Below are 6,000 nucleotides of genomic sequence, written 5' to 3'. Positions count from 1 at the left end.
GGGACTACAGGCATGTGCCACCACACCCAGGTAATTTTTTTGTGTTTTTAGTAGAGACGGGGTTTCACCTTGTTGGCCAGGATGGTCTTGATCTCTTGACCTCGTGATCTGCCTGCCTCGGCCTCCCAAAGTGCTGGGATTAGAGGCGTGAGCCACCGTGCCTGGCTGAAGAGGTTTTATATTTTTTAAGACAGAGGCTAGAGGTGAAGACAGGGGAATAGAGGATGGAATATTGCCCATAGAGAAGGAAAGAGTAGAGACGAGGAGAAGGAGCAAGCAGCTGCCAGGGCTTTCAGTAGGTGTCCCTGACTGAATCCAAGGCTGTAACGTGAGTGAGTGGGCAAGGCAGGCATCCCCGCGACTGATCAACAGCAAGGGAAAACCGTCTTCCCTAGTCGAGTCCATGACCAATGTCAGAGTTTTTGAGCACACAGATAGTGTCTCCTTTGCCTCAGAAGAAAAAGAGAGAGAAGGAGACTTGGCTCCTTGAGATTTAAAGGAAAAGAGAGAGAGGAAGACTTGTCTCTGAGACTTGTCTCCTTTTCTCTAAATGAAAGAGAGAGAGGGAGAAAGAGGGAGAGACACTTGTCTTTTCTTCTCTATTTAGAAGGAGGAGGATTTAAAGGGGGAGAGAGAAAGGGAGAAACTGCTTACCTGATCCGAAGGTGGCAAGAGGGTTGTCAGGCTGGTCTGATGCACTGAGGTGGCAGGTGAGTCTCTTCAGAGAGGGAGAATGGGGACAGGGGGTTAGTTTCCCCAAAGGAATACCCCTGACTCAGGTTTCAGCAGCAAATGTTAAAAGGCACTCTGAATGAAGAGACCCCCCCCCAAACAAGCCTTTATGAGCGACATAGTTGTTGATTCACCCGGGTGTGGGCAGGCTGAGTCCGAAAAAAGAGTCAGCAGAGGGTGGTGGGATAGGAGTTGGATTTATAGGTTTGGGGTAGGAAGTAGAAAGTTACAGAAGTTACAGTTCAGGATGGTGTTTGCAAGTTGGGATTGGGTCTTAGAATCTGGAGTCATGAGGTTGATCTATCAGTTGAGCAAGGTTGATTACAAAGTCCAGTTGCCTTACCCATTGAGGCAGGATTAAACAGCAACAGAAGAATGTCTCGAGGTTTTCCAGTTACTTAAGACTTTCTAGTTCCAGGAAGTCATCTGGAGGTGTATGTGCAGGTCACAGAGGTTACCATGCAGTTCCTGGCACAGTCAGTCAGCCGAAAAGACCTTATGGGAGGAACTCACATGTATTTATCAAAATATAAGTGCTTCTTGGTGGAAATTTCTAAATCCTCAGACTATTCTATTTTCTTTCAGCTTCTGGTCAGCTTATTTATCCTACATACCCTAGTGACTTTAAGGAAATAACTTCTCTGGGCATGATTTTCCTCATCTGTAAAACAGGAAGAATAACACCAAATTCTGTTTATACTATGGATCACTATTATAGCCAGCAAAAGGATTAGCACATGGCAGATTTTCAATAAAGAGTAGCTATTCTCATTCACCTGGAGAAATTGTCTCCTATGCAAACTTTGGAAAAAGTGTGTTTTGGCAACTTTTAGGAAAAATTTTGATTTTTAAAGTATAAAATGGATATTCTTTATACCACACATAACTGTCATTCAGTAGCAGGTGTTCAGTATTTGGTATTTGCCAAACACTATGACTTATCCCCTCAAAAGATCCTTCTGGAATCCTTTTTCAACTCTGTTATCTTCATATATACAAAACAATAGTTCAGATAAATTGATCAAATGGCTTGCCCTCTGTTTGCCGTGAGAAGGCTGGATGTCTGTCTATAAATAACAAAGCTAGTCTGCAATGAGAAACAACATTTGAATTCTGGTACCCTCCTGTAGAACAGTTTATAAGTGACCCCAGTTCACATTTAAAAATAATTGAAGTTTATTTGGAAGTCACTGCTGTTTTAGTGGAATTCTCTTCAGCCATTCTTATAAATGCAACATTGGAAGCCATTTCAAACATGGCAGGGACATGTTGAAACAACTGAGGACACTGAGTTGTTCCATTCAGCTCAGGCATGGAGATGATCCCAATTTAGCATTTTTCTGATCATAAGGGAACCTAGTGAGCTTCTCTGGCATCATTTAAAAATTGAGTAAATAAGACGTAATTTTGATACTGAATAGGTCTGTATTTACCTGAGAGGCCATGAGAACATATGTGGTGAAACTCAATGGGTGTTCTGTGTTAGAAATTAGCATTCACTTAGCAACTTCTCAGATATTTATTTCCTTTATTAAGTCACAGTACCTAATCTGTGGTTGAAAGTAAAGTATCTTCTTCAGACATAAATTTATGCTTGAAATCTTGAGTCATTTTTTTCTTTCAGTATCCAAGTCAACAGATCCTCTAGTGTTTTGTCTGTTGGGCAGAAATCTCACCTTCTTCCGTTTTGAACAAAGATATTGCTTCACTGTCATTAAATTCAATTATAGTCTAATAATATTTATTCATATATGATGTTCTAGTTGGCAATATGTTTTGTACTGCTTGACAGTACTTTTTCCTAATTTTTTTTAATGAACAAGTTTTAAAATGTTTCTATGTTTTCTACAATTATTTATGTTTTCCACAATTATTATTGTGGATTTTTCATTCATTAGGCTAAAAGCTACATGCATGTAGCCTATGATCTACTATTGTTTATCCTTACATTTCTGAAACATTAAATATAGAAGTATTTGAAAATAAATCAGAAATGAGATATGTATATACTTTTAACCATGTATATATTAAGCTAAGTATATCTTTATAGGTACTTTCTTTGAAACTTAAGAAAAAAATCATTATTTGCAGGACTACTTTCTCTAAGACTCTAATGGTTATCTCCTGTCAGAAATGATTCAGGTCCTTATGAATTACTAGAACTGCATTTGCCATAGGTATTCTATAAAGTAGTAGGTTTCCTTTAAGGTAGCATATAAGTAAATATTAATCCCATTTAATTCTTCTTTGAAATCTTAATTATCCTACCAGTCCATCCTTTGCTTTTCTTCACCCATTTAGTGCTGCCTGGATCATTGCTGTGTCTTTTCATTCTTCCCTATTCAACTACCTTTCCAGATGATTGTTGGAGTACACCTTCTAAAGACTATCCATGATGCCGTCTATCACCCGCTCCTACATAATGCTCCAGATAAATCACAAAACCCCCATTTGGCTGAAAATGTTTTCTTGCTTCTACATCGTTTACATTCCATCTATTTTCATGTGTACTTGCCCTGCTGTATGTGACTCACTCCGCTCCTTCCATTTTTTATGGTCCTACCTAATTCTCAAGTCTGAGCTTTAAAGCTGTTTTCCGTTGAAATCTTTCTTCTTTACACCAGCCAGAAGTTACTCTCCTCCTCTCTCTTTCTCCTTTATGAATTCCTATGCCATTTCTATATGTTACTGATATTCGGTGTGCATTTCATTTACAAGTTTTGTGGAAGTAGAGCTCATGGTTCATTTTTGTTTGTATTATTTTTTTGAATTAACAGTTTTTAACATAAGTTGAATACAGTTGCAGGAACATTGCTTATTCTATTTAGTAAATACCAATGTGGTATAAATTACAGGACTTCTCGAGTCACGTAACACTATTTGAAAATAATCCTGGGGCTCCTGGGCAAGATGACAGAATATGAACAGCTCTGGCAAGCACCTCCCATTCAAGATCAACACAGAAGGCAGGTGATCTCCACATTTCCAACTGAGGCACCTGGTTCATCTCATTAGGACTGGTTGGACAGTGGGTGTAACCCAAGGAGGGCAAGCTGAAGCAGGGTGAGGCATCACCTCATGTGGGAAGCACAAGGCGCTGGAGAACTCCCTCTCCTAGCCAAGGGAAGCCATTAGGGACTGTTTCCTGCACTCTGGCCCAGATACTGTGCTCTCCCCAGGGTCTTCACAACCCACAGACCAGGAGATTCCTTCTAGTACCTACACAACCATGAAGGCCCTGGGTTTCCAGCACAAAAACTGGGCAGCCATTTGGGCAGAAACCAAGCTAGCCACAGCAATTTTTTAGTCCCCCCTCCCCCGCCCCATATCCCAGTAGTGCCTGGAAGGCCAGTGAGACAGTATGATTCATTCCCCTGGAAAGGAGGCTGAAGCCAGGGAGCCAAGTGGTCTGGCTCCATGGGTCCCACCCCAACGGAGACCAGCAAGCTAAGATCCACCGGCTTGAAATTCTTGCGGTTAGCTCAGCAGTCTGAGCTTGACCTGGACATTTGAGCTTGGTGAGGGGAGGGGTGTCCGTCATTGCTGAGGCTCAAGTAGGCAGTTTCAACCCCACAGTGTAAGCAAAGCTGCCAGGAAGCTCGAACTGGTAGGGCTCAACAAAGCTCAGCAGCTGCAGGTAGATTGCCTCACTAGATGTCCTCATTGGCAGGGCATCTCTTAAAAAAGGCAGCAGCCTCTCAGGGACTTATAAAGCCCCTACCTTCCTGGGACAGAGCACCTGGGAAATCAGATGGTAGTGGGTACAGCTTCAGCAGACCTAAACGTCCCTGCCTGGTAGATCTGAAGAGAGGCGCAGATTTCCCAACACAGCACTCGATTCTGATAAGGGACAAATTGCTTCCTCAAGTGGCTCCCTGACCCCTATCTACCCTCACTGGGAGATACCTCACAGTACAGGCTGACAGACACCCCATACAGGAGAGCTCTGGCTGGCATCTGGTGGGTACCCCTCTGGGACGAAGCTACCAGAGGAAGGAACAGGCAGCAATCTTTGCTATTCTGCAGCCACCATGAGTGATTCCCAGGCAAGCGGGGTCTAGAATGGATGCCCAGCAAACTCCAGCAGACCTGCAGCAGAGCAGCCTGACTATTAGAAGGAAAACTAACAAACAGAAAGAAATAGTTTCAACATTAACAAAAAGGATGTCCACTCAGAGACCCCATCCAAAGGCCACAGACCTCAAAGACCAAAAGTAGATCAATTCACAAAGACAGGAAGAAACGAGCACAAAAGGGCTGAAAACTCCAAAAACTAGAACGTCTCTTCTCCTTTAAGGGATCACAGCTTCTCGCCAGCGAGGGAACAAAACTGGATGGAGAATGAGTCTGATGAATTGACAGAAGCAGGCTTCAGAAGGTGGGTAATAACAAACTTCTTTGAGCTAAAGGAGCATGTTCTAACCCAATGCAAGGAAACTAAGATCCTTGAAAAAAGGTTACATGAGATACTAACTAGAATAACCAGCATAGAGAAGAGCATAAACGACCTGAGGGAGCTGAAAAACACAGCATGAGAACTTCATGAAGCATACACAAATTTCAGTAGCTAAATCGATCAAGCAGTATAAAGGATATCAGAGATTGAAGATGAACTCAATGAAATAAAGTGAAAAGACAAGAATAGAGACAAAAGAGCGAAAAGAAATGAACAAAGCCTCCAAGAAATATGGAATTACATTTAAAGACCAAATCTACATTTGATCAGTGTGTCTGAAAGTGAAAAGGAGAATGAAACCAAAAGTTGGAGAACACTCTTCAGGATATTATCCAGGAGAACTTCCCCAACCTAGCAAGGCAGGCAAACATTCAAATTCAGGAAATAACAGAACACCGCAAAAGTACACCTCAAGAATAACAACCCAAGACATGTAATTGTCAGATTCACCAAAGTTGAAATGGAGGAAAAAAATGCTAAGGACAGCCAGAGAGAAAGGTCAGGCTACCCACAAAGGGAAGCCCATCAGACCAACAGCAGATCTCTCAGCAGAAACCTTATAAGCCAGAAGAGACAGGGGGCCAATACCAATATTCAACATTCTTAAAGAAAAGAATTTTCAACCCAGAATTTCATATACACCCAAACTATGCTTGATGAGCAAAGGAGAAATAAAATCCTTTATGGACAACCAAATTACTGGGTTGTCACAAAAAGAGATTTTGTCACTACAAAGCCTGCCCTACAAGAGCTCCTGAAGGAAGCACTAAGCATGGAAAGAAACAAATGGTACCGGCCACTGCAAAAACATA

At 41.9% G+C, this 6,000-nt stretch overlaps 1 protein-coding gene and 1 long non-coding RNA gene across 5 annotated transcripts in view; one reads left to right on the top strand and one right to left on the bottom strand.

Moving 5' to 3' along the window:
• Positions 1-6,000, top strand: part of ZNF385D (zinc finger protein 385D) — a 691,222-nt gene that overhangs the window by 510,106 nt on the left and 175,116 nt on the right. The gene's annotated exons all lie outside the window — the stretch shown is intronic.
• The window catches only part of LOC108299943, a 55,711-nt gene continuing 50,792 nt past the window's right edge, over positions 1,082-6,000 (bottom strand). The window contains exon 3 of the long non-coding RNA XR_001823173.2: positions 1,082-1,227. This is a non-coding gene — a long non-coding RNA (uncharacterized LOC108299943). The remainder of the gene's footprint in view (positions 1,228-6,000) is intronic.

The sequence above is a fragment of the Cebus imitator genome, unplaced genomic scaffold, assembly GCF_001604975.1.
Source record: "Cebus imitator isolate Cc_AM_T3 unplaced genomic scaffold, Cebus_imitator-1.0 Scaffold24, whole genome shotgun sequence".
Lineage (NCBI taxonomy): Eukaryota > Metazoa > Chordata > Mammalia > Primates > Cebidae > Cebus > Cebus imitator.
The sequence above is the reverse complement of the archived record's forward strand: the minus strand, read 5'-3'. Positions and strand labels throughout refer to the sequence as shown.